The 8,440-nt window shown below is 51.4% G+C and overlaps 1 protein-coding gene across 4 annotated transcripts in view; it reads left to right on the forward strand.

Moving 5' to 3' along the window:
• Window positions 1-312: 312 nt before the first annotated feature.
• The window catches only part of Flrt2 (fibronectin leucine rich transmembrane protein 2), a 97,839-nt gene continuing 89,711 nt past the window's right edge, over window positions 313-8,440 (forward strand). The window contains exons 1-2 of one of the 4 annotated variants that reach the window (XM_023702896.1): window positions 3,391-3,962; window positions 5,670-5,767. The gene's annotated coding sequence lies outside the window, so the exon portion shown is untranslated. Of the gene's footprint in view, window positions 699-3,226; window positions 3,293-3,390; window positions 3,963-5,669; window positions 5,768-8,440 lie in introns of those variants that run through there. The other 3 variants (XM_023702897.1, XM_023702898.1, XM_004642775.3) reach the window with 3 other exon arrangements.

The raw sequence follows: 8,440 nt of genomic DNA on the forward strand, positions 1-8,440 counted from the left end.
TATATATATATATCAGATTCGGAGGAGGGCTGGGTCTGGTCCGGATGAAACCCTTCCCAGGCTGGAGTCTGGCGCTGGAGTCCGCCCTGGCGTCTCGCCCCACGAATGCCCTAGACAGCGACAGCCCGCGCGGAGCGCGCTCGTGAACAGAGCTCTCGCCCCCGGAACCGCCCGCGGTTTCCTAGTCGACTCCAGCTTCTCCGGGGAGCGTGGGGCGCACACAGGGTTAAGTTAGCTCCCTCCCCGATAGGAGGGAGGAGAGGGGGAGGGGAAAGAGAAGCATACAGGCTCAAGCACGGTACCTTCTAGTTAGTTGTACGTTGGAAACCTGTCGCCTTCTCTTGCGCGTTCGGTGTCATGCGTTATCACAGCGGAGGAAGGAGCGCTTGGAGATAACATCAGTGCCCGCAATCTCCGTCTCCTCCACGCCAAACCACGGATTTGGCCCTGCGCCGGGTGCGCCTCTTGGACTCACAGCGAGCGTCCAGCAGCGGCGAGGCGGCAGCTCCGTCTGGTCCACCAAACCCCAGGACCAGGGTGGCAGTTGTCAACGATGGGCAGGACGGACCTTGGCGGCGACCCCTAAAACAATACCATGCCCCGGGAGCCCCACTGCGGCCGAGCCAGCTTCTTCCCTTTCCACCTCCCCGACCCTGTCGGATTCGGATGAGCCCATTGTGAGGAGACGCGGCCGCCAGGTAAAGGACTGCGGTGGCAGAAGTTTCCAGTAACTGCTCTAAGTGCCGCTGCGTGGGCACCACGCCGCCTCCTTGAGGGGGAGTCTGAACCAGTGGGGGTGGCTCCTGGGCAGGGGTGTTCTGGGCTTTGTCTCTAAACCTCAGAAGAGAATAGGCTTCTCAGAGGCACCCTGATTTTAGGGACGTTTCTTTGCATGTTTAATTCACTTTCTCTAAGGAGTTTTGGAAGTGAGCTTTGGGTCATATCGCAAATCAGCTTGCCAGCTACGCGCATCGATCTCAATCGGGCGTTTCTAGAAGCCCTAGGCTTGAGGGAGTCTAGTCACCCATTTTCCCAGAATAAATCTCGGAACTTCCAAGAGTAACAACCTTCCTTCCTCATCTGCTTTTAATGCCACCAGCGTTATCAAGCGGTTATATCTAAAGCCACCAGCCCGACCCCTGCCCGCAATCCCGGATAGTTTAGCGGCTGAGAAGATGGAGTGGATGCTAATTTATTTTCCTTCGAGTTGGGGGAGGGTGGTTCTAGAACCAAGTTCCTCAGCCCCACTGCTGCTTGGGGACTGGCGGTCTCCGAGCTGGGGTCCTCACGCCTTGCCAGGACGCTGAAGGGGCGGCCAATGCGTGCTGAGCTCGGGGAGCAGAACCTGGACAGCTTGCCCCGCGCCGCGCGCGTGGGACGAGGGGGGCGGCGGGAAACGCCCCCGGGAGCCGGAGTGGGGCGCAGGGACCCAGAGCCGCCCGCGGGGGAGGGGGGATGTGTGTGAAGCAAGGCCTGGAGCCGCCACCGCGTCCCAGCTGGGGTTCTGAGCCTCCTCGAGGGATCCTTCCGCCCCACTGACCAGTGGAGCTCACCCTCGCTCTTGGCGCCGGCGCGGTCACTTCTCTTTCCAAATCAGACCCGAGATCTAGCTGTGAGGTCGAGAACCTGGCACTAGTCAGGGGAAAGAAAGCACCAGGGTAGAGCTCAGTAGGGTGGGCTAGAGCGATGCCTGGGAAACCTGGGACAACGGGGGCTGCGGCCAGCGGCTGTGGCTGGTGAAGGCCGAGGCCCCGCTGCGGGCACCGCGGGCACTTTGCTCCCGGAACCTCCCAGCAAGATGGCACTCACGGCCTGCTCCTCCCCCCGGTCGGCGCACTCATCCGCGCCCCCTCCTTCCCTGGGGTTTATCATGACACCCAGTTTGAAGTTTGGGGCATGACAGGCGATGTCTGAGCCATGGAATTCTGGCGGGGCGCGCTCCTGAGTTCGAGTGTGTGCGCGTGTGAGCGCGTGTGTCAACGCGCGGCTAGTGGATCCGTGCGTGGGTTGGGAGACGAATCGGGCGTTTCTCCAGGTCGTTTTCAATTGACGTAGGCGCTTGAATGCATGAAAGCGCTAGAGACGGCAGGGATGCGCAGGAAATAAAAACAATCGCGGAAGCGGTGCCAAGTGACTGAAGGTTTGAACTGAGGACCAGGACTGCGGTCGCTCCAGGGGCGCGTCCGCAAATCGTTCCCAGCCAGTCGCAGGCACCGCCCCAGCCCGGCTCGTCTTGCCCGAAAGCGATCCCAGGGGCGCTCATCTTGGGCTGCTTTCAAACTTAGGGTTGCGAGGCCACACGGGGAGCGCGTCTGGGCGCAGCCTGCAGCTCAGCGCGGGCTCTTTCTCCCTCTTCCGTTCAGATTCAGCCTCTCTCCGGACGTGTTAAAACACGACAGCGATTTACTGAAGGCTGGGCGCGCACGAGGAAACGGGGTGCGATCCAGACTCTGCCCCCAAGAAAGAGACCTCCCCCAGGTTTCCTTAGATTTAACCTTTGCGAAGAGAGGGTGCAGCGGAAACCTTGGGCGCCTTTAGCTGTCCAGCCAGTTTTCTAGATCTTTAGAACAGAATGTTTGATTGTCCATTGCGAATTACCGGGCCGTACAACTGCGCGCTTTCGAAGCAGTAGCCAGGGCGAGAAGAGAAAGTGGCAGTGTTTAAAATTATCGTATAAAACTGTGGATTATATGCCTGATTAAAGTTTAAGAAACGGGTCTGGGGTGAGGGAACCTAGCGGGCGGCGGGGGTGAGCCATCTCCCCAAGGTTGTCTGCTTTGGAAATAACGCCATTTTGGTTGAAGCCTCGCTATATTTTTAACCTCTAATCTCACATTTCGATCACTGCTCAGAGTCTAAGTAATTGATCCTCCTGCCTGGAAGTACGGCATTAAAAATACGCGGGGGAAATCGCCTTTCATGGTTCAGAGGGTGGCCTGATCCCCCGGCGCAGGGGGCGGGAGGGCCTGTGTCGCCGGGGACTGAGCGGGCGGCCGAGGTGGCCCCCGCAGGGGGCCTGGAGCTCTGCGCTCCTCTCGCAGGCGCACAGGGTTAAAAGCTCAGTCTGACTTTGCCTCTTGGAAAGCCGAGGGTTTCACCCGCTCCTCCCAAGCATTCTTTAAACCAGAAAAGTGGGAGGGACTCCTCGGCAAGGGAGGGAGGCGGGGAGGGAGGGAGGCGGGAGGCTGGGAGAGAAAGAGGCTCGGCAGAGGAGCGCGCCAGAGCGCCGGGGACGGACGGACTGAGAGGAGGAGCGCGGGAGCCGCGGAGGCGAACCCGCGAATTCATTACTGTAAACATCTCCCGGGGGTGCCGGGAGGGCGGGGGCGGGACCTCGGCGCCTACATTAGCCAGGCCGCGGCGGCCGAGGCGGCAGTGGCTTGGAGCAGCCTCTGGCCCGGTGGCGGGAGGGCGCAGCACTCGGACCCCCGCGCCCGCCGGTTCCGCGGGTCCGAGCCGAGCCTGAGCAGCCCCGCCTCGCTCTCCGCGTCCCCGGGGTCCACAGCCTGCGGGAGCCGGGGAGCCGCGCGCCGAGGTGCCGCTCTCTGTCGCCTTCCCCGCTCGCCCTACTTCTTTTGGGGTCCGCAGAGCGGGAGGCAGAGGAAGCGCGGAGGCGGAGCAGTCGCGGCCGGAGCCGAGAAAAAGTGGCATGCCGGAGCCCTGGAGGCGGAGGTGGCCGAGCTCGGGGGAAGATGAAGCCGCGGCTCCGTAGGGGACGTAGGCGAGATCCAGCGAGGCGAGCGGGGCGCCCAGGCGCCCGCGGGCTCCGGGGAGACGCGCGCCGCTCGGAAGCTCCGGCCTCGGATCCCCCGCGCCCCGACGCTGCGGGCGACCGGGCTTGGCTCCTGCAGCCGCCGCCGCCGCCGCCCGGAGGACAGAGCAAAAGTTTGGATCTCGGGGAGGGCGCCGCGCCGCGCGGGATCATCGTCCGGGCCGGAAGGAGACCGCAACCACCTTCGCAGGTAATGCGCGCCCTGAGCAGCCTCCCTCCCCGGCCCTCTGCTGGGCTGCGCTCCCTCGGGAGCCTCCTTTTCTCCAGCACTCGCCAAGGTTTGGCTGGAAGTAATCAGGAAGCGAAGTTCGAGATGCCGAGAATGGATACCTGGCGCGGGCGCTTCTCTGACGGTATTAGCAGGGGCGCTCCGAGCCGGGTCTCCAGCTGCGCGGGGAGGCGAAGCCCCCGCAGAAGTGGGTGCCAGTCCGAGGCGCCAGCTGGTGCCCCATCTAGTTCGCCTCTTGGGAAATTTGGAATGTGAACCCCGGGGCTTGTAGCTTGCCGCGATGCGGGCAATGGTTGAAGGATTCCACCCTCTCCCCATTTAGCTTCTTTTACAAAAGTGATTAGAGCCTCCTTTCATTTGTCCGTCTCCTTTAGCTGGCTCGTGATCGCACCTTTAGGAAGGAGGGTGAAAATTGCAAACAAGGGATATATATATATATATATATATATATATATATATATATATTCCTTTTGATATCCTGAGTCCTCTCCGGTCACCTTCTGGCGTCATAAAATAGGAACTTCAGAAGTCCCATTTTCATTGAGGGACGGCGTGAAGCATATTAGTCCTTGCTGTGAATTTCTACTGATGATCACGTGGGGGGGGCAGCGAGAGGGTGTTGCGGGCATGTACCCCCGACACACACCGTGGTAGAGACGGCCACCTCTGCAGCTCAGCTCTGGAAGTGAGTGGCCTCCTGGGTGTACTGACTGGGGACACTAGAGAGAAGACGGTCACGTTTGCCCCACAGCAGCCTTCCTTAGGCTAAGAAAATAGCTGCTGCTCACTGCTGGAGCGACAGGATTCTAGCCCCAACTCCCCCGTGTCCCCTCAAGCCCCTGCAGAGTTGTGAGTTTCTTCACAGCTGCTTTCGCCTTTATTATGATGTTCATGATTAATTCACCTGAAAGTCATCAAGCCTTCTTCTGTGAATGGAGAACAGTTTCCAAGAGCTTTTGATTAATTTTAATGGAGGGGATCGCTTTGTAAAGCTTATAGTACGCTAATCAAGTAAGTGCAAGGCACAAATCCGTGTAAATGCTCGCGCAGGAGTGCAAGGTGCTGATTAGATTTCTTTACATGCTGCATTTGCTATGCAAAGCCTCTTCTAAATGGGAGCTATTGCTCCCCATTCGGCTGGGAGGCTCTTTAATCACGCAGGGCTTCAGGGTGCTTTGGAGCATGTCCACTAGCTCACAGGCTTATTGCTGAATTTATTATATCTAACTTCTCCCAGCCAAAAGCTAGTGTGAAAGCTTGCTTCCATGTCAGGACCTAGATTGTCTGTGGGCTTAACTCCTATGACCTTATGAAATCTCCAGTGAAACCATTCCCAAAACATTTGAGGTAAATAGAATGCAGGCTGCCATTTCTCCAGGGATACACTGAATGACTGCAATAGGTATGTAAAATTTTAGGTCAGTATGTGAAATATTAGAACTGGGTTATTATTATTATTAAATCATGAAGCAACATATGCCAGATACACAGGATCAGCAGGCCACAACATATTAGAACACAATCAGTCTTTGGATAATACAAATAATCAGAAAGTTGCTTATTTCCGCACAATCCTCTTGCTCTTGAAAGAACAACTTTTTTCCCTCCCCTCCTCAAATCCTGAAGCAAGAGAGAGTTAAACCATTTAAGAAATGTTTATAATCACAGATGACAGTCCAACACCATATTGACATGTGGGGTTGCAAATACCTGGGACTGGAGGAGGTGGAAGATGAGATTTCAAGCATTTTCCCATGTCTCTGCCAGTAAGTACATGGAATTGTAAAAAGAATTGGACCAGCTGCACTGTAGCAGAACCTATTACAAGCCTAGCATGGAAAGAATGCCAGTATGGTATTTTTTTTTAATGCCTGTGTCTCAACACTCCAGTAGTTTCACTGCAGTGTTTTAAATTTTAGGGGATGCTTTTAACCAAAGAAAGCAGATTCCAAATGATTTCATACTGGGCCATCCTGGTGTCCCCAAGGCAGTCATGGCTTTTCCTGTATGCTAAGTTTCAGATGATGTGATCTTATCCGGGTTTGACTTTGACCAGCTGGATCTAATTTGAACCTTCTCTGATGCCCCGTTACATTTATATTCTGTCCTGCAGAAGAGTTTGATTTAGGATTTAGATGGATCTCCCTAAAGCATTCTTGTATTCTCTCTATTTGCAGTTGTGGTTTCAAGGAAGGCTGGATGGTTCTGCAAGTTCAGAATCCTCATTCTATAGAGGCTCACTGTGGGCATCTCATTTAGTTTGACTTTTCTGGTCTGTACTTTGGGAGAAAAAAAATTGCTACTTCTGTGATCAACAGCATCAGAAGTTGGAAAATAGCAACCAAAACTGTACCTCTGCAGCAGAACTGTTGCCTTTTGGGTCAACTTTCTGTTTACAGGCCTCAAGAAAGGTCAAGGTGAGGAGATATTACTTCTGTTCGGGTCACATGTGTCAGGATAATCATCATTTGGTATCTTTAATTTGAAGTTCATTTTTCACTAGATTGCTTTAATAACTTTGTGGTTTCTGCCACAGTGCTTCAAATTCAGCCCATTAGTGACCCCTATCTGTGAGAAGTGAATACTTACTGTTTTTCTTCCTTCTTTTCAGTCTGCAGACAATCTGAGGGGAAATCCCAATCAGCCTCTTGGTTCTTTTTGAATATTTCAATTTTCCTAAGTTAGTTTTTTAATACTGAGTTCAGTGAGGATAATATTATTTAATATCTGTAGTAAAATGTGGTGGGGTAATAAAGTCCCCTGCGTGGCTTCCCTATACAGTATCGACAATGTGTTGCACAGAAATAAAACACCAGTGCCGTCCACTGGCAGTAAAAGGGCTGTCTAGTTGGATAGACTGTTGTTCTGAGACTCACAAAGCTGCCGAACATAAGTGAAATTTTATTGCCCCTAAGTGCTTACATAACAAGGGAAATTTGAGCCGAGCGCCGAACATATATGTGGTAACTCGACTTCGTAGTAGCTGCATGTATGTCTTTAAATTCAGCTCTGCTTCTGCTGTGAACTTACAGTGGTAATCAAAGACTAGGTGGAGTGTGCCCAGGGTATTTGTCAACACATGGTCCTTTTTAAGGAGACTTGTAAAAGCTGATTCCTTTGTTTTCAGAGTGTATTCCAATAGAAATTTCAATTTTAGTTGATTATTCTAAATGCTAACTTCACTGAATTTTTTAGGTGGGTGGATACCATTATCTGACATTTTCCAGATGGTTTTTGATGTAGTGGTATTTGGGGATATGAAATTTTAAGGAGGTTTTCTTTCTTTTCCCTTGGGCAGATTTTAAGCAATTTTTTTTTTGTTTGTTTTAAAAGGCCAGCTATTGTTATTAATTGAGGTTAAACAACCATTATGGTAGTCCAGCCAACTTTCCTGTCCTTTATGTACTTCATATTTCTTTGCTTTTGTGAAATTGCATTTTCTTCTGCAAGCAGAAGTATCTGCATGTAGTAACTCGTTGCAGAAATAAACGACCTCTAATTTAAGTATCTGTTTATAGTAAAACACACATACATATACACCCCAGGAATCATTTTTCAGACAGAGATTCTTTTCAAGGTTTTTGAGTATGTTCCTTTTTTAAGAGCTATGACACAAGTATTGTAATAAAAATATCCTGTGTTCTGATGAATACAGAGACCTATTTCAGTGGTACGAAACAGTAAAACACTGTATTAGCAAAATAATCAGTGGCATTTTGAGTACATGCTTAAAATCTGTTAGAAACTTCATGACATTTTTTTTTTTCTCTCTCTCTTGGCAAATTTTGCATCTACTGGTCTTTTAGTTTTCTTTGATTCCTTCTGCTGTGGCTCTTTGAAGTGATTCAAAATTAAACAGTAGCTACTTTTTAGGGAAATTCATCATGTTATGTTCAGGATTCCAGAAGAGTTAATGATGCAGAAAAACTCCTGTAAAACATCTTTCTAAAAGAAGTCGTTCTCCTGCAGGCTTCTCACTTACTGGTCTCCTGTATCATTTGCAGTGAGTTGGAACTTCGTTATTTATTTATTTTTCAAATACCACCTCTAACTTAATTTAATGTGGGATGTGTTTCCGCAAAAGCATGCGGTGCCATGTGTCCCGAGCTGCCCGAACAAAGCAGTGTGGTTGTTACCGATCTGTAATAAGCGAAGGTCAAAGAAAATATCCTCATATAATTTGGGAAGTCAAAAGGCCACATTCATGATTCTCGAACACTGGTCAGTTATTCTACTAATACTTCATAAGGATATACTTTTCCTGGCAGCTTAGTGGTTAAAGACCTCAGCCAACTTTGGAAGCATTCACAAAATAAATCTCCGGAGCTGTTAGCCATTAGGTGTTCATTAGAGCTGACTGAGCCGGGATTTATTTCTTTTTCTTTCTTTTCTTTTCTTTTCTTTTCTTTTCTTTTCTTTTCTTTTCTTTTCTTTTCTTT

This window comes from Octodon degus, unplaced genomic scaffold (assembly GCF_000260255.1).
Source record: "Octodon degus isolate 3935 unplaced genomic scaffold, OctDeg1.0 scaffold00161, whole genome shotgun sequence".
NCBI lineage: Eukaryota > Metazoa > Chordata > Mammalia > Rodentia > Octodontidae > Octodon > Octodon degus.